At 44.8% G+C, this 26,511-nt stretch overlaps 1 protein-coding gene across 5 annotated transcripts in view; it reads right to left on the bottom strand.

Moving 5' to 3' along the window:
- USP9X (ubiquitin specific peptidase 9 X-linked) overlaps positions 1-22,688 on the bottom strand; it is a 136,800-nt gene extending 114,112 nt beyond the window's left edge. Inside the window, exon 1 of one of the 5 annotated variants that reach the window (XM_083172633.1) lies at positions 22,026-22,688. The gene's annotated coding sequence lies outside the window, so the exon portion shown is untranslated. Of the gene's footprint in view, positions 1-21,133; positions 21,670-22,025 lie in introns of those variants that run through there. The other 4 variants (XM_083172635.1, XM_083172637.1, XM_083172638.1 and 1 more) reach the window with 4 other exon arrangements.
- Between the last annotated feature and the right edge of the window lie 3,823 nt (positions 22,689-26,511).

Here is a 26,511-nt window from a genome sequence, read left to right as displayed (position 1 = left end):
TATATAATAAATGCCCACATACAGGGGAAGGGCCACTGGAAGGGCCCATTAACTGAGGGACCACCCCCTCCACTAGTTATCATGGTTGCACAATGTGCACTTGAATTATACACTTAACTTATGTTAGCAATTAAGGCTATGTTCTATTACCTATAGCTTATTAATTTGGTAAATTATAATGAAAAATATGTATAATGGGGCCCAGACCATACACTTTCTAATGTTTAGCCAAGCCTCTTAGTTGGCTGGCCACACCCCCATGCATAGGACCAGGTCACTGCATTCTTCTGGTGGGTCATCTATTTTCCAGTCAATGCCCACATACAGTATTAGGATCTTTTATCCTGAATACAAGGATCCAGAAGATTGAAAAACGAAGAGTAAATAACCACTGCTCAGTGACAATGACACACATTGGAAAGTGTTGACAATTCCAAGAAAGTGTGAAACCCACATTTCACACTGCATTAGAAAATTTGGATTTGTTGCCAGAAAACAAGAATTCTAAAAATGGTTGCAAAATCAAAAAGTGTATACAGCTAGAAAGCCAAGAGTTTCTTGGATCAATTACATTTTTTCAATTGCTTCTCCACCTAGAAGGACTATGTCAATTGTGTGGACACTGTAATGGTTAGCATAAAGGTTGCATTGTATCTAGTACAAAAGCATACACAGTGTGCTACAGCACCGTGCTTTTTGTTCTAGATACAATGCAATCTAGCACTAAAAGCACGGGCTGCACAGACTTTATGTGCTGTTCGCGGGAGCACACATCGCACCCAAAAATCAAACTGTGTAAGGGCACCTTTACTGCCATACAGCACTGAGGTAATTAGGTTTTGTGGAAGAGTCTGTATATTCTTACCATGTTTATGTGGGTTTCCTACATCCGGTTATCCATCACATTCAAAAATATACTGGTATGTTAATATGCTCCCAAGAAAATTAACTGCAGCATGGGTGTGCGTTCATGTGGTAGGGAATACAGATTGTAAGCTCTACTGGGGGGAGGGACTGATGTGAATGGATCTGTAAAGCGCTGCAGAATGTGTAGGTCTATATAAAAATTACTGGTTATAAATATATACATAGATCATAATATTTATATAGAACTTTACTAAATCTACATTACAAATATAAATATTATGAGGTTTGATTAGACCGCTGCCCAACCAAACCGGACGCCCCAAACATTTACTGACATGGAGTGGCAGGCAGGAGTGGCCATCAGGTTACGTTATGCAGAGCCACACACCTGGAGCGTCTGAGCGGGTGTTCAAATGCTGATCGCCATTAGACTGCGCATTCGCAGTCTAATGCCGATATCGCGGGATTGGAAACTCCAATTTTAGAGCCAAATCCTGGGATTGCCCACCATACTAGTGATCCTTACACATGCTCTTTGTGGAATACTCAAAGGGGGTATTCGATGTGGATTACGTTTTCCGACTGTAGGAAACGTTCAGACAATCGGCAAACATGTCAAATCCAAGTGTATTTTGATGAAAAATGCACAGAATTGATAATTCAGCATCCGTTTTTGACAATGCAGACTCAACTTTTTTAAAAGTTGAATCTGCATGGGCTTCAATGTGGTCGGAAACTGTCGTATTGTACAGAGATATACAAAACAGTTTCCCATTCTTTACACAACGTGTTTAAAAAAAGGAGAATTTTTGGTACTCTTTACCTAGAAGGGCGCCCACGATTTTGATCGTGGGCATCGTTAGTAAAAAAAAAAATCGCGTCGGTCGCATCGCATGCGGCCAAAAAATCACATGCGATGCGACCGACGCGATGCCCGCGATTTCCCATAGGGAACAATGTTAAATGTCCCAATTTTCATGTTCATGGTCTCAATTGACCCGATTTTCCATAGGAAACAATGTTAAATGGGCCACAGAGGCCAAATAGGCACCCTGAAGTGTGAAATGGCCCCCACAATTGTTAACGCCACCCCACGATCAACGTGAACCCGAAGCGTGGCGAGCGCAGCGTTCTATGACCTTTTCATACCCCCACTATCCACATCGGCGTGGAGTTGAGAACAGAAAGTGTGGCGAGCGCAGCGAGCCCCCGAGCCCGAAGCGTGGCGAGCGCAGCGAACCCCGCGCGGGGATGCGGACAGCTGTGAAGCCCGCGAGGGGACGCGTATACCTGTGAAGGTGTCCGCGTCCGCTCGCCACGCTTCGGGCTCGCCACACTTTCTATTCTCAACTCCACGCCGACGTGGATAGTGGGAGTATGAAAAGGTCGTAGGACGCGTACCGCTGCGCTCGCCACGCTTCGGGTTGACGTTGATCGTGGGGTGGCGTTAAAAATTGTGGGGGCCATTTCACACTTCAGGGTGCCTATTTGGTCTCTGTGGGCCATTTAACATTGTTTCGTATGGAAAAACTGGGGATAATTGAGACATTGAACAGGAAAATCGGGTCAATTGGGACATTTAACATTGTTCCCTATGCCCGCGATGGGCGTCCTTATGGGTAAAGAGTACCAAAATTTTTTTTCCAAAAACATGGGTGCTGTTCTGGAGAATGCTATTCAAAAGCTCTACCATACTACTTGCCTGGTGTGGTCACATCAGATGTAGCCACCACCAAGGCTTTCCATGACATGGATGCATCGCAGCTGCATAGGGGAGCAGCTTCCAGGAAAATATATATAAAAGTAGGGATTGGTCATGCTGTCCTGATTTTTTTTTTTTTTGTCTGTTTAAATTGCATTGGATAGGTTTTACATACTTTTTCTTAACCACCTTTAAACATGGGCTAACAAAATAAATGGTACTGGTGATTTTGTATATCCTTAAGTATATGCAATATGCCGCACACTTACTTAGCTAGTTAAGCGGATAATGATAAGCGAAAGAGTGTGATGAAGAGGTAGCATTTGCATTATAAAATTAAAGCTTATAAAAGTAAATATTAGCAGATACAATATTCTTCATCAGGCAGTGTTTAATAAAAACATAAAATTTGGCAACCACAGAATACTTAGGTCTAGATGTATCAAGCTTCAAAAAAAAGGGATAAAATGGGGTAAACAGTCAATCAGCTCGTGCCATTTTTCAAACCCAGCCTGTAACATGGCAGTTAGCAGCAGATAGGCTAGTTGTTTTTAACTCCATTTTATCACTTTTTGAAGCTTGATACATGTGGCCGCAAATGTTTCCAAAATCTATAAAATAGTCACGAGCACTGTCCAGAATAGTTTTCATACCAGAATGATTATGAATATGCAGTGTTTAATTATAATCACTATAGGGGTATGTATACATTAGATAGTGTTCCCGCTAGGCTGTTTTAGCCCGATTTTTAAAGGGCAAAATGCGCCCTGCCCGTCTCGCAGCGCCCCGCTAAAACAGCCTCACGGGGAAGCCCAGCGTCGCCGTTGACGGCGATGCCTGGCACTTCCCCGGCAGCACACAGTGGATTCGGAGGGGCCGGGCCCGCCCCCTTTGATGACTGTGGCGGCCGGGCCCACCCCCTTTGATGACTGTGGCGGCCCAAGCACTCTTTCATTATGGCGGCGGCCCGGGCACGCCCCCTTCATGACGTCGGCGGCCCGGGCATGCCCCCAGCTGTGACGTCGGTGTGCCCGGTCCGCCCCCCAGCGCCCTGCCCGGTGTCACTCCTAGAGTGAACACTATTAGATATTATGGTTAACTGCTGTACAGGTTATAGGTATTAGGTCACCTACTTGTTGCTATGACCTAATCACCTGCTGGTACAATACATTGTTATCACACTAGCAATTAGGCAAAGTTTCCAAGCTATTACATTGTGATTACCGGAAGCAAAACCAAATAAATCAAGGGTACTAAATGGTGTATTCTGTGTGCACACTTATACCATGTTAGAATTGCCATACCTGTAAAAACCCAGTGTTTTTATTGCCGGGTTTTTGGCGGGGCCCAGATCATCTCAGCTCACAGACCCCGTTCATACTGCACCTTAAGGTCCCCATACATTAGGACAAGTCAGACATAATCATACTGACAACTGAGTTGTAACGATTTGGCACTTGCTGTGCCAAGTTTTGCATGTGATAAATCACAGTCCCCGCGGAGCTGCAGGCGGAGAGAGCCGTGAGCCGAGCAGAGCAGGGCGGGGCGGGGGGGAGGCTGAAAGCAGAGAGCCGGGCAGGGGAGGCAGTGGGCACACTGGGCTAGGCGGTGAACGTCGTGAGGGGGACCAGAAAGGCTACACGGTCTCTGGTACCCTCTTGGCGTTCACCGCCCACCATTGTGCGCACACTGCCTCCCCTGCCCGGCTCTGCAGTGATCACCGGCTGGCTTAGTGCACCCACTGCCTCTCCTGCCCGCCTCCAGACTGAACTTAACATTTACGAAATCTTATGTGCAGCACGTCCGACTTCCCGAATCGATGTGCATGGAGCCATGCATCGGGTCGGATGGGACGTCTGCACATGCGGTTTGGGCCGATTTCACGGCCCAATCCCTCCAGATCGGGTGAAAATCGGGCCCAAATCGCAGAGTGTATGGGGGCCTGCTTCCCTGTCTGTCCTGCCAACCAGTGTGAGGAACCTAAGAGCAGCTTTTATTTTCCATACGGGCACCGACATTCTTCCTATGCTTGAGATCATGCAGCTTCTTAGGAAGTGCTTTAAGTTTGTTCACAACCTGTTGCTTGGTTTTATGGATGCCACGGGCAGACAGTATTTTTGATATGTTGTATTACACTGTGGAATCCTTGACAGTGCCCGTCACTTGCTTCTTTGTTTCCTCCTCCCCTCACACAGCCAACAGCGCCAGCACCTCCTCATCCCTCCACATGTCACCTGTTCTCATTCCCCAATCAGCTTGCATTTTCATGTCTTGTGTGAAAAACCCGGGTCGCGTCTGTTCACACTGGTGGACACCCGTGTAACTCCCATAAATAACCGTGAAATTGCTAGGGCATTACACCCGGGAATTTCACTCACACTGAGACACGACACAGGAAATTACTGCTTGCCCTGACAAACTCAGGATTTTACAGCAGTGAGAACAGGGTATTACTTGAACCATTGATTACGTGAACATGTACACAATGGTCACTTACTGACAGATCGTTCCTAGGCATTATATTAAAAAAACATACAGGGCCAGATGTGCGTAGCTTGAAAAGTGACAAATGGAGTGATAAGCCACCAGCCAATCGGCTCCTAAAAGGTAATGTTACAGGCTGTTTGAAATTACAGTTAAGGAGCTGACTAGTTGGAGGTTTATCACTCTCCATTTTATCACTTTTTCAAGGCTTAGTACATCTGTCCCACCAACAGAACACACATTAGAGATCTGTTGGAGCCACAGTGCAACTGTTGCGAGGGACAGGAGCAAATGCATTTCTAATGGGCCCCATACATCAGCAATCACAATTTATGGATTTCCAGATACAGGGATTTTTTGGCCAGATAAATGGATTTTACAATCTATCTGACTTTGCCCACACATTACAGATTTATTTCAGTGAGCGGCAGATTTTTCCATCTAAAGATTGCATCTTCATATCTGGAAATTGCCCAATCGATTGCTGTTCATAATGTAAATAGATGAAGACGACGAATTGGGAATGCCCACACATATAAAAAAGATCGGTACTCTTTACTTAGAAGGGCGCCCATCATGGCCATCTCGGGCATTGAATGCACTAAAAAAATCGGGTGCGATGCGACCGACGAGATGCCCGAGATTTCCCATAGGGAACAATGTTAAATGTCTCAATTGACCCGATTTTCCTGTTCAATGCCTCAATTGACCCAATTTTTCCATAGGAAACAATGTTAAATGGGCCACAGAGGCCAAATAGGCACCCTGAAGTGAATAATGGCCACCCAAATTGTTAACGCCACCCCACGATCAACGTCAACCCGAAGCTTGGCGAGCGCAGCGAGCCCGCGAGGGGCGGCGGTACGCGTCCTACGACCTTTTCATACCCCCACTATCCACGTCGGCGTAGAGTTGAGAATAGAAAGTGTGGCGAGCGCAGCGAGCCCGAAGTGTGGCGAGGGGACGCGGATACCTTCACAGGTATCCGCGTCCCCTCGCGGGCTTCACAGCTGTCCGCGTGCGCTCGGCACGCTTCGGGCTCGGTGGCTCGCTGCGCTCGCCACACTTTCTATTCTCAACTCCACGCCGACGTGGATAGTGGGGGTATGAAAAGGTCGTAGGACGCTCGCCACGCTTCGGGTTGACGTTGATCGTGGGGTGGCGTTAACATTTCGGGTGGCCATTATACACTTCAGGGTGCCTATTTGGCCTCTGTGGCCCATTTAACATTGTTTCCTATGTAAAAATTGGGTCAATTGAGGCATTGAGGGGAGCCCACACATCTAAAATTAATTGTGGCAATCCTCTCCATATCTGAAAATTGTCACAATTAATTGCTGACGTATGGGGCCCTTAACTGTGCCAGTGGCAGGTTCAAAAATTTACACACTAAACAAACATTGCCTATCCGATATAGGAAATGTCATGGAACATCACTGCAGAGAAAAACTAAAAAAATAAATGCTAATTAATTGGAGAATGAAAACTATAATGGAGGAGTATTGCATAATTGGAAAAAGTGAATTACAATCTTCAGTAGGATATATCTGGTACAACACAATTTTTACAGCACTAGCAAAATAAAGCCAACAATGCTTTCTGTAGAGTAAAATGTGTAATTGTACACAGCAGCTCATCAATTCTAGGTGTCCTCACACTACTATACCCCCTGATGTGCAATTTCAACACAAAACACCTCAGCTAAAAAAAAAGTCATGTGTGGCTGCATAACACCAGTAAAATAAAAAATGGAGGTAATTCAATCAAATCAATCAAGGTCATGGGGATTAAGTGCCCAAACCTATTGAATGACTCCCACTAGAACACCAGGTACATACTAAGCAATGTGTGTACCCAAGAACACTGGAGGAAGGGAGGACCCAACACTGTGCCAGCATCAGCAAGTACCTACAGATTTGCCGATGCCGGGAGGGGGAGAATGTGTGTGTGTGTGTGTGGTGGGGGGGGGGGGGGGGTATTAAGGATAGAGGCCACCTATAGAGGTTTAAGATGGTTGTTAGCTGGTTATGTGATGTGAAATACCAGTTCAAGAGCAACATCCATGAGACGGGGGAACACTCTGCAATATTATCTTGGAACAAAACATTTTGTATTATAGACATTCCTTAATATTTATCTCAGACAAAATAAAAAAATAGGGAAAACAAAAGAAAAAGAATTCAAGCACCAAAAATGTTAAAGCTAGCCCATAAAGGAAGCATTTTGCCAAAAGTACATACGAATGCATTTTGCAACACTGGCAATGTTGCTTTGCTTCCTTTGTCTTGTTCTGTGGGCGTTATATTATCTGCCAAACTGCCTTGGAACAGGGGTTTCTTACTATTTTAGAAACACAATCTGGTAAAGTATGAATGGGAGTCAGAGTGGGAGAAATTTACAGTTACAGGAAAAAAAAAAAAAAAACGGCAGAAATGAGAGCACCGAAAGAGCATGTATATTGGTATTTTATACATGCAATTTAAAGTTTAAAGCACAAGCTTTGCCCCTGCACCCATATTGTTTTCAGAATTTCATTTGACTTTTATACCCTTTTCATACCACGCTCCCGTTTTCAGCCCCGTTCTAAATCGCTGGTCCTTGCTCCTGCGACCAGCTGATTACCTCTGCGGCACTGCCGGCAGAGGTTTCTTTTCATCAGCGACCATCAACCAGCCAACCCTATTCCTACACAGGGTTAGCAGTATTTCTAGTCAGAATTAAGAAGCAGAAACAGGTTTGGTTTTGGCCCTCTTTAATTAGATTTCAAATAAAAAAAATGTTGGAAAAAAAAAAAAGGGCTTTGCGATCATGTCTGAATTAGGCCCATTATCGAGAGCATTCCAAGGACCCAATACTTTGTAGCTAGCTTTAGACACCTTTTAAATGATACACATGAAATACCAGGAGTGCAAACAATGATGGGAAAGAGTAATAATAACGTAAGTTTAATTTATATAGTGCACTTTCTCCAGAAAGACTCAAGGCAAATTTGAAGACTTAAAATACTGTGATTTTAACCATTTTTTGTTTTCACATCCATTTACATCAATGTAACGTGGGTTACATATTAAAAAAAAAAAAAAAAACACACACACACACACACACACACACACACACACACACACACACACACACACACACACACACACACACACACACACACACACACACACACACACACACACTAGTCTACATAAACTTTTAAATGGTACAAAAAGGCAATGGAGGATGTATGGGGAAATATAATTAACTTTTTCACACCTGAAGCTCATTGAACAATATTCAATAGTTTGTACAGATGAGTCACTGGATGGGCATTACTTATAATGTAGGTCTTGATTAACTATTATGCCCAATGTTTTAGAGCCTAGGCAATGCATTAAATGGTTGTATTTAAAACCAACTATAAAAACATGGTTTTATTTAAATTTTACAACCAAAGTCAACAATAGTCCATGTATCGATTTATGTGAATAATAAGTGGTGGCAACCCTATAAAAAACGGGCATAATGGTTAAACTTATATTTTACAATTTACTGAAAAATAGATAAAAAAAAAAAAATTGTGCTGGCTCTTTTACAAGTAGGTACAATACTCCCCTTCACGTGGGTCTTGAATTTAAGATAGTGTTCACGCTAGGTTGTTTTAACGGAATGGGATCATTCGTCAGACTGCAGTTAGGTCTACAGTCATTAGGTTGACCACACTAGGTCGACTGGCAGGAAGGTCGACCTGACTTAAGGTCGACATGGGCCAAGGTCGACATGACTTAAGGTCGAATTTGCATAAAGGTCGACATGAGGAAGGTCGACTGGTCATAAGGTCGACATGGGTTTTTCACTGTTTTTTGATCCGAATGTCATCACAGTCGACATGGACACAGTTGGCAATGACAATCGGACCCTCGCATCGCTCGCTTCGCTCGCAATGCTTCGGGCACGGTGCCTCGCTGCGCTCGGCACACTATTTTATTCTTCCACCACGCCCTAGTGGATGGTAGGGCATGAAATACCACCTGTCGGCACATGTCGGCTCAAAAAACAATGAAAAACCCATGTCGACCTTATGACCAGTCGACCTTCCTCATGTCGACCTTTATGCAAATTCGACCTTAAGTCATGTCGACCTTGGCCCATGTCGACCTTAAGTCAGGTCGACCTTCCTGCCAGTCGACCTAGTGGGGTCGACCTAATGACTGTAGACCTAAGTTCATTCTAATAGATAACCGCATCCCGTTTTAACAGACCTTTCCGATTTTTAAAGGGCAAAATGCACCCTCTAACAGTTTGCCTACACCGGTGTGTGTATGGGAGAAGCCCAGCGCTGATGTTGATGCCACGCCCACACCTCCAGTAACAGCGGATTTCCCTTGAGCTCAGAACCAACTTAATAGAGCGTACAAACACTGCAATCTTGCTAAAAATGAAAAATATTTTACATCGTATGTACGCTGTACACACTAGAACAAACTTCAGACACTTTATACTAGGAATTGGCATAAAGGTGATGTCAAAATCAGACATATCGCTTGTTGTCCAGTTTGCCGTACACACTGTGTAACAGGCACCAAACCAACAGAAGGTTTGATGTGCAGCACAACTAATATAGCATCGTCGCAAGCAACCACTGTAATGTGCGTATCTTGTTCCACAAATTGGATGAGCCAGAGGCGGTTGCACTCTCTTGCTCCAGTCTCTCTCCCTAGCTTTCACCATGGTCAGACCCATCATATACTGTACAGCTCTGCCTTGAGGGTTAATGGACTGGATTGCGTTGATCCTGCATCTGGTACAAGAGAGACAGCTGGGTCATCTGAGGTGCTGCTGGTGCTCAGACTTTGAGGATGGATGTGTCAATCCCCACAGTATGAGTTTTATGGTCCCACTTTTCTCATGTCACCTGAATAAGGCAATTTGATGGTTCGATCCATCCGGCATACCACTAGCTACCACTATGGGTTGCAAAACTGATCAATTCATTTGTTACTTCGTACTGGCAGCAATTACCGTATATACTCGAGTATAAGCCGAGTTTTTCCGCCCTTTTTTTTGGCTGAAAAAGCCCTACTCGGCTTATACTCGAGTGTGGGTCTGGGCAGGCATTTGCCTGGGGCATCTGGAATGCCTAGGGGCCGGCTGAGGGTCACAGACAGTGGTGGGTTAAGGCAGAAAACAGGCTGTGGTATTGCGCGGTCAGCTCAGACATATGCTGAGCCTCTGCAGCGAGGGAGCGGGTACCTTCAGAGGGACAGGCGGCAGGACGCTGCACATATTAAATATGCTGGTGTAACGCTGGAGCGGGTACATGCAGAGGGACAGGCGGCTGGACGCTGCGCAGAATACATATGCTGGAATGACGATGCAGCCGACCGCTGGCAGAGCTCACATACTGTAGCTACGGCAAACCGGATTACAAGCACAATGTGCAGACTGGCCGTGCGGCGCGTATCTGCAGTCTGCACACTGTGCTTGTAATCCAGTTTGCCGTAGCTACAGAATGTGAGCTCTGCCAGCGGTCGGCCGCATCGTCATTCCAGCATATGTATTCTGGGCAGCGTCCAGCCGCCTGTCCCTCTGCATGTACCCGCTCCAGCGTTACACCAGCATATTATGTGCAGCGTCCTGCCACCTGTCCCTCTGAAGGTACCCGCTCCAGCGCTCCCTCACGCTGCAGAGGCTCAGCATATGACTTAGCTGACCACGCAATACAGTACCACACTATCATATTTATTCTGTGCAGCATCCAGCCTGTACTTACAGTAAATGCGAGGAGGCTGGCTGCCGGTCCTTAAGGAGTGCTGCTGAGCATGCCCAGAGAGAGCAGCTCTTCCCATGGGCCTTTGCGGAGTATGAGATTTGTTGCTCGTGACTCCGTGAAGTGTGCCAGTGCAGCCAGCCACCTTCCTTATCTTAAGTGCAGGGGTATATTTAAAAAAGTAAGTTTATTTTAAATAAAGATTTGTGTCCAAGAAAATAAAATATAGCAGACTGTCCACAGGGGCAGATTTATAAAGCCCAGTGAACTGAAAAGGTGGCTGGTAATTTTTCACCAGCCAATCAGCTACTAACTGCCAAGTTACAGGCTGGGTTTGAAATATGAGCGTTAGGAGCTGATTGGTCGGTGATAAAGTTCCAGCCACATTATCACTACACCAAGCTTAATAAATCTCCAATTGTTTTGGTTGACCCTCTTTTCCACTGAAAGAGCTAGCTTGTTTACGGTGTTTCTGTGAAATAAATATTCAGAAACATTTAACCTACTGAGGTGTCAAATAAATTTACCAGTAGCTGCGGCATTTCCCACCCTAGGCTTATACTCAAGTCAATAAGTTTTCCCAGTTTTTTGTGGTAAAATTAGGTGCCTCGGCTTATATTCGGGTCAACTTATACTCGAGTATATACGGTAGCTGGACGATTAGAGACTTTTCTTATTGTTGCCTTCTGAGGCGGCAATAAGAAATGTGTGGTTTTGGCGTCTACACAAGAGTTTGGGTGCACTAACCAGGATTTTAGAAAGCATTAGCTGCATTAGTGGCTAAACTCCATCAATTTAGTAGTAGTGGGCAACCAATCAGAATTACTTTGCGCACCCGAAAAAATAATTGGGTACTTGTGAGTTATCTGGGCTGCCGATTTTTTGATTGTATGCCTTAAGTTAAGGCATACAATCAGATGCGATGCGATATCGCATCGCATCGCATGCGACCATCGGATGCGATGACCCGATTTTTCCATAGGAATCAATGTTAAAATGGACTGAGTCCATTTTAACATGGAATTCAATGGGAAAAAGGGGTCCTTTTCAACCCACTACTATCCAAGTGGGCATGGAGTTGGATATAAACCTGTGGCGAGCGTAGCGAGCCACCGAGCCCGAAGCGTGGCGAGCTAACGGTATTCTGTGTCCCCTCGCGGGGCTCGCCACGCTTCGGGCTCGGTGGCTCGCTACGCTCGCCACAGGTTTATATCCAACTCCATGCCCACTTGGATAGTAGGGGTATGAAAAGGACCCCTTTTTCCCATTGAATTCCATGTTAAAATGGACTCAGTCCATTTTAACATTGATTCCTATGGAAAAATCGGGTCATCGCATCGCATCGCATCCGATGGTCGCATGCGATGCGATGCGATGTGCCCGATCCGACCCGATTTAGAAATCGGCAGCCCGGATAACTCACAAGTACCAATAATTGTACTTGCCCCAATGGAATCACTGCTTTTTATAATTTTGGAGAGTTGCATCATTGACAAAAACAAGAACCACAAAAAAAAAAAAAATTAGCTTTTGGTTCCCTTTCTTGAAATTTAAATATTTTTTCTTAGCCATATGGGTTAACCCTTTCCCGACATTGCCTTTTAAGGTAATTTTTTTTTTTTTTTTTCCTCCTTGTGTTCAAATAAGCGTAACTTTTTTAATTTTCCGGCTATATAGACACATGAGGGCTTTTTTTTTGCGGGACAAGTTGTACTTTCTAATGGTACCATTTACTATACCGTATAATATTCTGGGGAATCAGGAAATAATTCAATGTGGGGTAAAAAAAAAAAAAACGCAATTCCACAATTTTGCGCTGGTTACGGTTTTTTTGGAGTTCATAGTTCGTTTAAAATGATGGGTTATCTTTATTCTATGGGTCGTTACGATTCCGGTAATACCAAACTTATATAGTTTTCGTTACATTTTACCACTAAAAAAAAAAATAGAAAATGTTACGGTTTTTCGAATTTGCGTCGCGTCGCCATGTTCTGCGGCTTATAACTTTTTTATTTTTCCACCTACGGACCTGGGTGAGGGCTCATTTTTTGCGGGCTGAAGTGTACTTTTTAATTAATACCATTATGGGATATGGGCGACTTTCTGATCTCTTTTAGCTATTTTTTTTTGGGTAGGCGATGCGACCAAAAAGCGTAGTTTTGGCGTTGGGGATTATTTTCCGTTTACGCCTTTAACCGTGCGGGATAACTAATGTTATATTTTAATAGATCGGACTTTTAGGAACGCGGCGATACCAAATATGTTTATTTTTTTTATTATTTATTTATTTTTATTTGGGAAATGGGGAAAGGGGGGTGATTTGAACTTTTAATATTTTATAATTTTTTTTTTATTTTTAAACTTTATTTTTTTTTTTTTTTTACTTTTACTACAAGGCCCCCTAGTGTACTTGACCACTAGGGGGCGCGATCGCCTGTACTAGGTTCAGCCATAGAGCTCTATGGCTGAACGTAGTGATTTTTTTCACTTCCTATTACATCCTGCCTGAGGCAGGATGTAATAGGTATGAATACACGGACAGCACAGGGGTCTACATTAGACCCCTGGCTACCATGGCAACCGATCGGCACCCTTCGATCGCGCTGCGGGGGGCCCCGATCGGCGCCGGAGGGGGGCGCCCCCCCTCCGATCAGCTATTTAAGCACTGCGGGCGCTTTGCCCGCGGTGCTTAAAGGGTTAAACGGCCGCGATCGGCGAACTCGCCGCTCGTGGCCGTGAGAGCAGGGACATGGCTGTAATATACAGCCATTACCTGCTCTCTATCAAGCCAGCTCACTCCGTGAGCTGGCTTGATTCACCCCCAACCGACATATGACGTAAATGTACGTCATATGTCGGGAAGGGGTTAAAAACAAAATTTCACATATTAGAATGAGTATAAAGACTGGTACTTGTGTAGTTTCACAGCGATTTAGCACAAGCCCACTATCCACGCCAGCCCCGAAGCGTTGCGATTGCAGTGAGCCCCACGAGGGGATGCGGTACGTATCCTCCAGACCTGTTCATACCCCCACTATCCACGATTGCGTGGAGTTTATTTTATAAAGTGTGGCAAGTGCAGTGAGCCCGAAGCATGGCGAGCGCAGTGAGCCCGAAACATGGCGAGCGCAGTGAGCCCTGCGTGGGGAAGCAGAAAACGAGCCAGAAGCATGGCGAGCCAGGCGAGGGGACGCATAATACACGGCAAGTAATACACTGCATTTGCCACGCTTCGGGCTGGTTTTCCACGGGGCTTGCTGACGTGTATAGTGGGGGGGTGCTAACGATGAGATCCGCAGGCAGTGCCACCATGAAACTACACAAGTACCGACTGATTTTATCTGAATATACTAAAGCCTTTGGGAGGGGTAATTTGTGTGGATATGGCTTAAAATAAGAGCTATTGATATGGTGGATTGTACAAAAATGGCCTCGGCAATCGTCAGTAGCGAAGGGGTTAAGAGAAATAATAAAAAAAAAAAAAAACAGACAAGCAGCAAAATGGTACATCTTGGGCATGTGCAAAGCACTTGAATTAATTTAGAGGGATTAAACTAGGAGAAGTTATTTTCACAAATGGTACACATACAGTACATTTGCCACATGAGCCTCACCCGGAAACAGATATCATTAATTCCCACACAAAAAAAAAAACAGCTGGTCAGTGTCCACAGGTTTCTAAGAAATGGCATACAGGATTAAGAGCACCGCATGACGTTTTTATTATATTTGTATCATTATTGATAGTCACACATTTTCCTAAAAATCTTTGCTGTACACCAACCATCTGTTTGTGTCTGAATATGGCCAGTGATCTGATGCAGTGTTGTGTTAGTGCTATGTTCACATACTGGTAAAGAGTGCAGGATAACACTAAGGGGGGTATTCAATGTTTGGCGTGCTCCCGCAGCCCTCTCCCAGCGGGTGAGATGGCTGCGGGGCCCTATTCAATGCGGTCTTCCCCCACAGCATTGAACAGGGGTTCTCGGCAGAACGAGCCAGATATAACAAGCTAAAATATATACAATAGTAGCGCTATAAATTAAAATATAAAAATGTAATTGTATTAAAAAGGGTGGTACACAATAAGATCAACAATGTAAATAACCAGCATGAACACCATTAATTTGCAAATAGAGTTGCTTAGACTGGATCCATTCCTAGTGTGCCGTCAGAGTCTATCCAGAGATAACAGATATTGTCTCCTTATGGGGTATATTTACCGCAGGTCAGTCCAAATGAGGTATTTAATCCTTTTCATTTGATCCTTCCTTTGATAAAGCTACTCTTAGGTAGCGAAACGCGTCAGGAGTGACTACACCAGCACACCACTCGCCATCTATTGGCTGCCTATTTTATTGGACCCAGACCAGCCGTCACCAGAGCATCAATTCTAACCTCCTATCCGCACAATTGGTAACCCTTGGGGAATCTCCCCTCACCTAGGGCCTTATTTTGGTTCATTCTTTCTGACAAAATCCTTCTTAGATGGGCAAAACCATGTGCACTGCAGGTGGGGCAGATGTAACATGTGCAGAGAGAATTAGATTTGGGTGGGGTTTTACTTCAAAGTGAGATCTATATTGCAGTGTAAAAATAAAGCAGTCAGTATTTTCCCTGCACAGAAACAAAATTACTCACCCAAATCTAATTCTCTCTGCACATGTTACATCTGCCCCCCTGCAGTGCACATGGTTTTGTCCATCTAAGAAGGATTTTGTCAGAAAGAATGAACCAAAATAAGGCCCCAAGTGATGGACCTCGCAGAAATGCTTTCCTGAAAAGGATTAAATACCTCATTTGGACTGACCTGCGGTAAATATACCCCATAAGGAGACAATATCTGTTATCTCTGGATAGACTCTGACGGCACACTAGGAATGGATCCAGTCTAAGCAACTCTATTTGCAAATTAATGGTGTTCATGCTGGTTATTTACATTGTTGATCTTATTGTGTACCCCCCTTTTTAATACAATTAAATTTTTATATTTTAATTTATAGCGCTACTATTGTATATATTTTTTTCTGTTTTCCTTTCATAGGGACTCTCGATCCCTTGTTTAGTAGCTGCTTCACATCACAACCCCTCACAGCGCCCAATTGTGCTGTTTTACAGCCGTCCCCCCTTTTTTTCCAGATATAACAAGCTGTCAGGCTCGTGCGGTCGAGAAAATCCGGAAATAGGCGAGCTCCCGGGCGGAGCTTGTCTATTTCCGCCCTCAACTCGCGGCCACGCCTCTTTCTCACTGCTCGGCGGCCGGGACATTGAATCCCGACCGCCGAGCTCAAGTCGAGCAAAGCGAGAACGGGACAGGGGCACGGCTGTCAAGCTTGCTCGACAGCCGTGCCCCTGACATTTAATACCCCCCTAAGGACCTTATTCTAGTTCACTCTCTGACAAAATCCTTCTTAGATGGACAAAACCATGTGCACTGCAGGTGGGGCAGATGTTACTTGTGCAGAGAGAATTAATTTTGGGTGGGGTTTTACTTGTATTTACCCTGCACAGAAACAAAATAACTTGCCCAAATCTAATTCTCTCTGCACATTTTACATCTGCCCCCCAGCAGTGCACATGGTTTTGTCCATCTAAGAAGGATTTAGTCAGAAAGAGTGAACTAGAATAAGGCCCTAAGTGAGGTTTGAGTGAAGTATTTCACCTTAGTCTGTATAGTACATGGTAAACAAAAAGCTTGTTATCTTTTTCCTTTAGATTAAAACAAAATGATGCAAACTAATATTACAGCAATGTATTCAAACAAATCAAATGTTAAATATTCATAAATACCAAAATCTTTGATAGATGTAGAATTATGGTACACATTCAAAATCAGTATTTTTAACCTCTACAGGGATACTGAAACAGGGTGTAGGTTTACTTTTATTTTAAAACAGTTGCTTTTAATTGCAAAACTTTTTGAATATAAATGTTGTACTAAATAATCAATATTTACAATCTATTTAAAGACAACACATTTATCATTTCTGTGCATTTGATTTTGACAATATTCACAATTTGCAAAAGCGGAGTAATTTTTCAACATACAGTATAATTAAACAAAATTTGCAATGAAAACAGGCACATAGATATGTTTAGTAATTATATGTTGGCAACAAACTTTTGTGTAGTGTGTCTATTCAATAAAAAATAAATAATACACATTTGTGGACATTTAGGGCTTGTAGGCACTTCTATGTCAGTGTTTATTCTATATGTATTCTGTTATCAAGGCTGCCATTTCTGTAGATAGACAAATCAATGCGGCACTGCAGGTAGGGCAAACATAACATGTGCAGAGTTAGATTTGGGGGATTAATTCTGTTTCTATGCAGGGCATATATTGTCTGATTAATATTACATTGCCATTTAGATTTCATTTTGCAAACACCTCACCCAAATCTAAAAAGGTGCATACACATTGAGCGCTTTTGCCCAGCATGTATGCTGACAGATGGGAAAAAAAAAAATCGCTGGGCTGAAAATCATTCAGTAGGACGCTATTCAGTAGGACATTCGGGCCAACGCTGATGCGGGAGCGCACATACTGCCCGGTACACACTGGGCGGCTTTCAAGCTGAAAGCAGCTCAAAGGAGTAAAACAAGCTGCTTTCAGCTCAAAGTCGCCCAGTGTGTCTTAACTCACTGCACATGTTACATCTACCCCACCTGCAGTCTAAAACCTGTGTATATATTGTAAGCTCTCATGAGTAGGAGCCTCTCTCCTCATGTTCTTTTCTAAGAATACTGTATATCTGTCACTGCTAAAATAGAAACAGTGTTCGCCACCGCAAAGGTCTGATTTACCATGTACTTGTCCTAATTTGCATTTGTACTGTAAATCACTATTTTCTTGTTTATTGCTCACCTATGTATTGTCAGGTGCTGCGGAATCCTTATGGCGCAATATTAATAACCGATAATAATAATAATAGTAGTAGTATATATACCGGGGTGTATGGAAGCCTAAAGAAGGCAGGGACCAAGTCAAATTTTCAGCAATACAAAGTGTCAACTGCTTACACGGGGGCAGTAAGCAGCATAGCCCTCATTCTGATATAGCAGAAAGACTGTGCTGCACAGTCTTTTTTTACTTTGGATGCCGTTCATTGGGATCAGGCAAACAATGCAATTTGTACGAACTTGCTATCGATTTTGACTATATAGTCAAATTTCATAGCTTAAATCACACCTGTGCATACAGCTTACCTTTAAACAACATAAATATTCTGAAAATAACCTCACATAATGGTAGTAAAAAGAGTGGAGAGTGATTTATACTTCAAGCAAATGATCACGCCAACACTGGGAACCAACTTGTTCAACTATGCGACAACCAAAATAAATATTATTATTATTAAAAATAATCTAATGCGGACAACAGATGGTGCTCACCTGCGTTATTCAGCTGTTGCCCTGCCCGGCTGCACCACAACCCCCCCACACACACACACACACACACACACACACATATACCCACAGGGGTGGCAAGCTGCAACTAGTCAAAAGTTACCTATTTAAGTGCTCATACAGGACATTTTGTATCCTGCCCATCAGTTTGATCAGGTTTAGCAGCACACAACCATAATGAATGCGATTTTCCATCAATTTTAACTGGGAATCAGAGGGTGATTAACAACTGAATTTTCCCCTTAAATTAAGCTGAAATGAGCGAAAAGTGACCTGTGAGTGTTCAAACAGGACTTTTTGCACAGCACTAATTACTTTGGTCAGGTTCCCCTGCTTAACATAGCTAAAACCAACCTCTCTGGGCACAGCAAGTGCTATCAGCATCATCAATTTAATATCGCCCTGCAGTCTCCCATTACTTTAGACTGAAGGTCAATAATTTAATTCCCCCATATATCTCAGGTTCAAAGAGCATTCAAAGTGAACACCCATCTGCATTACATCTTCATTTAGCATGGACGTCAACAATTCAAATTTTATGTAAAAATTCTAACACCAATCCCATGAAAAAAAATCTAATGCATTTTTTTTTTTATGAATTTTGACATTTATAAAGCATCAAAAAAGTCACTGTGCCATTGGTCAGTCCATGCTAGTTGGAGATGTATTTAGCATTTAGGAGACAGTTAAAGCGGAGAGAATGTACCAGCCAATCCTCTCCTGTCACATTACAGGCTCACCAAAAATTATTTGACATGCAAGCATGCTTATGTGTGATTTTGTTTATGACAAAAGCCATATAACTTTTGTGGTGTGTGGGAGGAAACCCACAAAAATAAAAACATGGATATACATCAAACAGGTAGGATACCCTCCTCCACATCAGAAATGTATCCTAGCCCAGTGCGATCTTAACGGTATTGTAGGCAAAGCAATGCACTAGGCATGGGCAACACCGGCCCTCCAGATGTTGATGAACTACACATCTCAGCATGCCTTGCATAAGTTTCAGCATGGCCACACAGCAAAACTAATGCAAAGCATCCTGGGATGTGTAGTTCATTAACATCTGGAGGGCCGGTGTTGCCCAGCGTTGCACTAGGGCCTTGATGGCTAACCTTGACACTCCATCTGTTCTGTTATTGAACTACACATTCCAGCATGCCCTCCATCAGTTTTAGCATGGCCAAATAGCAAAACTGTTGCAGAGCATGCTGGGATGTGTAGTTCAACTACATCTGGAGTGTCAAGGTTAGCCATCAAGGCAGGCATGTCCAAACTATGGCCCTCCAGCTGTTGCGAAACTTCAAGTCCCATCATGCCTTGCCACAGTTTTGATTTTAGGGAATGCTAAAACTATGGCAAGGCAATCAGCATGCTGACAACCATTCACTGTCTGGCTGCAGGCTGAGAAGCAGGAAAATAATGAATGTTGTACTCTGATAGGTGAATAGCACCAGTCATCCACACTCTTGCTGCAGGAAGACAATGTTGCTGGCCTCTCTGATAAGCTCACTGCCTCCCAAGAAGCACAGAGGGCAGATACTCACAGCCCAATCTGCCCCTGATCAAAGGATCCTTGAATTGGGAGACCTTTGGGCTGCTGTCCATTAATCCCTTACATTAAGATGTCCCTGCCCTAGCCACCAGGAAGCAGTATCTTATATTGGTGCTTAATATGATGGTTCACTGTATAAAACACAGGTTTTTAACCTGCAATGGAGGTATTCAATCCCAGCTGCTATTCCCGTTGGGTGGAAATAGCAGCAGAATGTATTCAATCCTGGTGGGACTAGTCTGCAGCAGGTTTGCCTCTCTACGGAGGTGAATCTGTATTGTTGGAAATAGCCACTGGATTGTCGACTCTGCAGCAGTTTCCAACTATCAGCACCCGTTTTTTGCCGATGACAGGACTTTACGACTGTTGGAATATATTCCGCCAGTTGGAAGAAAGGAGCCCACATTGAATAGGTCGGATGACAGTCGACCTAATTATGTTGGAAACTGCCGCTATTTCCACCTGGCAAATATTGAAATTTTGCGATTTAAGAATATTTGATCACACATTATCAGAACTGCGGACTACACTGACGTCAACCAAGATTAATGTTTTTTTTAAACATTAAACTAAAGTGACAAAAACACACATCGTGCAGTGACAATTGGACATGAATAAAAATTGTCAATATGTCCTGTTATAGTTGTCATCACGCCATAACTAACTGAATGCATTGAAAAAAAAAAAAAAAAAAAAAAGTCTAAAATCTCTTTGTCAATATATTTAACATAAACCAGTCACAATATTAACACACATGTTGGATGTATTTTTCTTGTAAAGTGGAATTTAAACCCTACCAACATCTTGACATATGACAAAGTTATACAAGCATCAACTTACTGATGCTACATAACTTTAGCTGATACAAAAACCTATTCAAAAAGGTCATAAATAAGGTTTTGTTTAGGACAAGCCAAAAATAAAAGCAGAATTGGCAACATAAAATAAGAGCATACAACGAAATAACAGTACATAGAATAAAATGAAAACGCAATATTTCCAGGAATAATAGCAATAAATTATTTGAAAAGTACTTATTTATCTACAAAACTCGTTTCATATTTAAATAAACCACAGTAATGTTACATGTATTTTGGGAGATATCTCCGCACCAGTCTTCATTCGTGAAGACAGATCATTGCTTTAGAGGGCTCACAAACAAATACACTAATACTATACATCTGTAGGACAAGGCAAACATAACATTACAGGCAAGTTGAACCACAGAAAACTCTGGTAATGAGGGTTATTCACCAGAGGGTAGAATGACACCGGCACATCAGAGGGTAGAATGACACCGGCAGGGCCGGACCCTCAGGACACTTCCTACACAAGCCCCAACTTGGTTGCTACTTACGTGTCCGACAGCGGCTCCAATCTCCAGGCTTTTAGTGTGGGCAGAGTGGGGAGAGCGCTGGGGACAGGGAGGCAAGAACCTCGAGAGGCGGCCTCAGGAAGGGAGAGCCGGAGCTGCCATGTCAGTACAGTCAGAGGCCTATAGCTGCAGGCAGGGCCTAGTACATGTCTCTCGCTTATCTTTCCCCCACCCACCCCCTCCAAATCACTCCACCTCAGTAATGGCGTTTGGCAGAAAACAGAAGAGAAGAGGGAGGAGAGAGCGGAGAGGGCAGAGGGAGGGAAGGAGGAAATGCTGGCCTGCCAGAAAGGCACAGACAGGGAGAGGAGGATGGAGCGGGACGGCTCAGGCCGAGTGCTGCTGCTGCTGGTTGGGAGCGGCGTCGGTGCAGCACACCCCCCCTCTCTGGTGACTACGGACAAAGGGTTAAGTGGGAATAAATAAGATATATGGGATATGAGGTGGAGGGGGGGGAAGCTATGTGAGAGCAGCAATGGCTCCTGGAGGAGGAGAGAGGAAGAGGAGGAGGTGTAGCTGCGCCGCCACCGCCGCTGCCTGATCATCCCCAGCAGCAGCAGCCGTCACTGCCCCAGACAGGATGGGGGAGAGCGGAGACGTCAGCCATTTTCCTTTACACTTCATCATCATCACCATGTTATAGAGAGGGGGAGGCGGCACCGCGCTCACATATTACCCCGGTTATGACGGGCGCAACGCAGGGGGGCAGCCGGGCGGGTGTCTCTCACCTGCCCCCATACGTGTGACCAGCCCGGCCACCCTGTTACTCAGCATCTGCTGGGCCCATGACACCGGCTATCCCACACATACAGGCAGCAGCCACCAGAGGCTGTACAGGACACAGAACAGGGGCCGCTGGCGGCCATTTACTCACCGCAAACTAGTGAGCCCTTCTCCCCTGCTGGAGATGAGGAAGAGCCAGTCTGCGTCTCATAGCAGGGAGTAGCGGAGACGCATGTGTGAGCGGCGCTCCCGACTGTGGCAGTGATAGTACTGTGTGTGCAATAGGAGGCAGGAGCCTGTGCAGAGCAGCGCGGTCGGGCAGCCTCGCTTCCTTTATGTCCTCCCCTACAACTTCATATGCATTAAAACTTCTTCACGTCGCCTCCCGCGCCGGTATTTCTCCTCCCTGACGGAGGCTCAGAGCCGGTTCCTGAAGGCCTCCGTTGCAGTAGTGCTCTGCCTGCGGCCGCCTGTTACAACTCGCCGCAACAGGGGGACGGCTCGGTGCGGCGCGTCTCCTCTTCCGCTAATATATTTATTTTAGTCCTCTTCAGTCTAGCACGGTCTCTCTGTGGCCGGCGGTGCGTTTTTCCTGCGTCATGAGCACCAGCAGCAGCAGCTTCAGCTGAGCACCTCCTCCTCTCCCACCATCATCATCAGCAACCACCTCCTCTTCCTCCTCATGCCCGGACATACACACACACACCGCTGTCACATTGCTGCCCGGGACACCCAAGCCGGCAAATTCACTTACGGCATTTGAATTAAAGGTTACACGGTCTATAAATATTAGGCTACGTAATGTTACACAGGCGGACAGGGCGCGTAGCATGAGCCCCTGGTTATGTTTACCGGCTCCTAGGGAGGGGAGAAGAGTTACATCTATGCCTGTAATGTGAGGGCATTAGTAATATGACGTCAGGCAGTTCAGCACCGGCATGTCACACAAGGTGCTGCTGCTGCTGGTCACGCTCGGAGAAAATGATGCTGATTGATCATTGGTTTCAAAGCAACTACTGTTACCTAGGCCTAAGTAGGTTCATTCGTGTAAGATGGCCCTCACGAATACCAAAGTTCTAGTTCGGTTTACATGAATACATATATTTCTTTCTATACAAAATACAGCAGGTGTCAGTTCTTTTGTCAAAGTTCATCATTTTCTAGGAAATGCTGCATAATATGGTGCTATACAAGTAAACAACAATAATAATTTCTATTAACGTGACAACAGTTGCACCTTATTTATCGTGTGGAGAGGTAGTATATTATTGTAGCGTGTGGCAGTGACTGCTCCCTCTTCTTTACAAACATGCTGCCAGCTACTGAAGAAAACAGCACCACAAATGAATGTTTAACCCCATTTAAAGCTTCCACCTGTCTGAAATTAGGTGGAACAATTCCAGTTTGAGGATCACAAAAATCACTCCTCCCAAGATCTGCGTCTCTCATCCACACTCATTACTTGCTCCCATTCCCGACTGTAGGACTTTCTTCGGGCTGCACCCACTCTGTGGAATGCCCTCCCAAGCACAATAAGACTCTCCTCCAGTCTCCAAACCTATAAGCGTTCCCTAAAAACTCATCGCTTCAGGCAAGCTTATCAAATTCCAGAACCAGTCATAGAACCTTGCATTCTGGTGGAATCGATGCAATAAAGCAGTGGTGGCCAACCTGTGGCTCTTGAGCCTCATGCGGCTCTCCCCCTTGTAAAGTGCGGCTCCTGCTCCCACTGCTGCCTACCGCCCACCGTCTGTCCCAGTCCCCCCTGCTGCCGGTTCCCTGAATCCCTTCTCCTTCTGAGGGGAGGAGAACGTGCATCGCGCATCTCTCCTACCCCTTACTGTGCATCCTTGTGACTGGGCCGTCCGCCAATCAGAGCTCGTGGGCCAGCAGCCAATCAGGAGCCGGCCAGCGAGCTTTGATTGGTGGGCGGCCCAGTCACAGGGAAGTGAGGGGGAAGGAGACGCGCGGTGTGCTGTGCTCTCCTCCCATCGGTGACATGACAGGAGGACTGCAGGGGGACACCAGACTGTCCTCTCCCCGCCTGGCAGCAGCAGCAACAACGGTGAGTGCTGCTGCTGGGAAATTTGCACTGTGGGGGCATAGCAGTTTGTGGCACTGTGGGGGCATAGCAGTTTGTGGCACTGTGGGGGCATACCATCTTTTTGGCACTGTGGGGGCATAGCAGTTTGTGGCACTGTGGGGGCATAGCAGTTTGTGGCACTGTGGGGGCATACCAGCTTTTTGGCACTGTGGGGGCATAACCGGCACCGTGTGGTGCATACCTGGCACCGTGGGGGGCATATGTGTATCTGGCACTATTGGGGGCATATGTATATATGGCACTGCACTATTGGAGGCATATTTGTATCACACCCACCCAAGGGGTCAAAATAGACTACGCCCCTTTTTTTGGCGCATGCGTCTTCGGTGCATGCATGATGTCGGCTCTTTAGCTTGACTACCGATATTTTTCGGCTCTTTACCTCTGACCGGTAGGCCACTCCTGCAATAAAGAATACAGTATATCCTTATGTATCAATGCCTATTTCCCTATAGATTGTAAGCTTGCGAGCAGGGCCCTCCTACATTTTGACTGTCTGTAAATACCCTGTTTGTTGTATCACTGTTCCTTTGTAAAGCGCAACGGAATACTCTGCGCTATATAAGAAACCGTTAATAAATAAATAAATATGGGCGATGCAGTTAACAATATACTGTATAGTGCAAATCACTTTGTGTGTGCCCACTGTATCGTTAATGATGCGCACTCCCACACATCATTAACAACCCTTCCTGTCGCCTGTACATGCATCTCAACCTGACTATATCATCAGACCCTGTATGAATGGGGAGGGGGGGGGGGATATCGGTCAGTGTTTATGCACTATATAATTCTCCTGCGGCACCACCGATATAGTGAAAAATTCTGTCATTGCTGAGGATCGCTAAGTGTGTACCCAGCTTTACCCATAGTGGGAAAGTTCATGGCTACTCTGCTATGAACAGGTGCAGGCAGGGGTTAAAGTGGAGTGGAACTTTAATGGTGAGGTGAAACTAGTTCAACCTCCTCGTTGGCTCTCAACAGTAATTCTAACAGAAAAGTATTATAGTTGGCAGGGGGGTTGCCAAAAACTCTGCCACAGACCCTGGCTCTGCCTAATGGGGGGGGGGGGAGTTAGGTGGCAAAGGGAATTGAGTTCCCCACCTGAGTGCAGGCACACAGGTGGGGGTAAGAGATATGGCTAAAGGTTGGCCATGGACCATTAATATAACTAGGCAGCAATGGGGTACATAACATATGATAGACCAGCCGAGTAGGCAACAGTTCCTGCTAACCAGTGCATGAGAGACAGAGACAGCCACTGGTGTTTGATGTGAGTGCCTAGAGAAAATGAACACCAGAAAGAGTTTAGGCAGCAGCACCACTTTTATAATCAGTGAGTGTAGACTGAAACTGCTTAAGGGATCTTAAGCTGTGTACACGGGGGTGATATATTGCTGAGCAATATATTGCTGAGCAATATATTGTTTAGTGTTTTCTTTTCATCAGCGACCACAGATGGCCACTAATGAAAGGGAACCTCTGCTGGGGGGGCCGCAGAGGGAATCAGCTGGCAGCAGGAGCAAGCTCCTGTGACCAGCGATCATAAGGTGGCTAAAAAACGGGAGCACGCACCCAGCGATTTATCGCCGGTGCATACTCCAATCACTGGCAAAATGGTCCATATTGCCTGCGATAAATGCCCATGTGTACGCACCTTCAAGCCTAATTATAAGGCATGAGCTGAAGTGAAGTACAGTAGTATTATAATGTCTGTCACTGTTATCCAAGAAGATGCAATTACCATGCCGACAATCTGGATGCTGTTGATTGAAATTCAGATATCTGAAGTGGCGGCCACACCAGCGCCGAAATCCCAACATAAATGGAGATGCTGCTGTTGGTCCTCTGACTGATGGAATCCCATCCTCCAATACTGAATTCTATTCCAGTGCCAACTGGTCATTATGGATAGGCTCCAACTTTAGTTTTCATAATTAGTCTCACAAGATTACATTTTAAGTCAAATCTACATTTTTATTTTGTATATTCCCTGTTCTTTGGAAACTATGTGGAGAAGTAACGATTTAAAGGTAACGTTATTACTGAATTTTATTGGAATTTTGTATTATGTGTTTTCTGATAATGTATGATTTGGTGATTTATTCACCATATTTATTGTTAAAAATTAAATTTTACTGAACTGAACAGCGCTCCCATTATTATTTTCCTTGTTTATCTAATTAAAGGGCTAGCCTTTTTTTTTTTTGGAGATAAGTTGCTCAGATTTAGCTGAGAAGTTAGCAGACCAAGAGCGCCAGTTTCATTTTCAGTTCTTTGCATCACAAGGGGTTGGGGGCTGCACCCCGGTATCACCCATTGTGCGGTGATACCAAAATGCTATCTACTGCTCAGTTGTTACAGTGCAGCACCCAGCTCCTGTCACTGTGTAGGATTCGGTACTGCAGCCACAGCATTTCCTGTAAGCAGCAGGATCCCTCGAGTGACGAAAAACGAGTTTGCTCCACAAGGCCATGGGTCCCCACCATAAAGCCACACTCCCTCCTGTGAAGCCACGCAAAACGTGAGGCGC

The sequence above is a fragment of the Crinia signifera genome, chromosome 2, assembly GCF_055691185.1.
Source record: "Crinia signifera chromosome 2, ASM5569118v1, whole genome shotgun sequence".
Lineage (NCBI taxonomy): Eukaryota > Metazoa > Chordata > Amphibia > Anura > Myobatrachidae > Crinia > Crinia signifera.
Note: the sequence above shows the minus strand (reverse complement) of the source record. Positions and strands in the feature narration are given on the sequence as shown.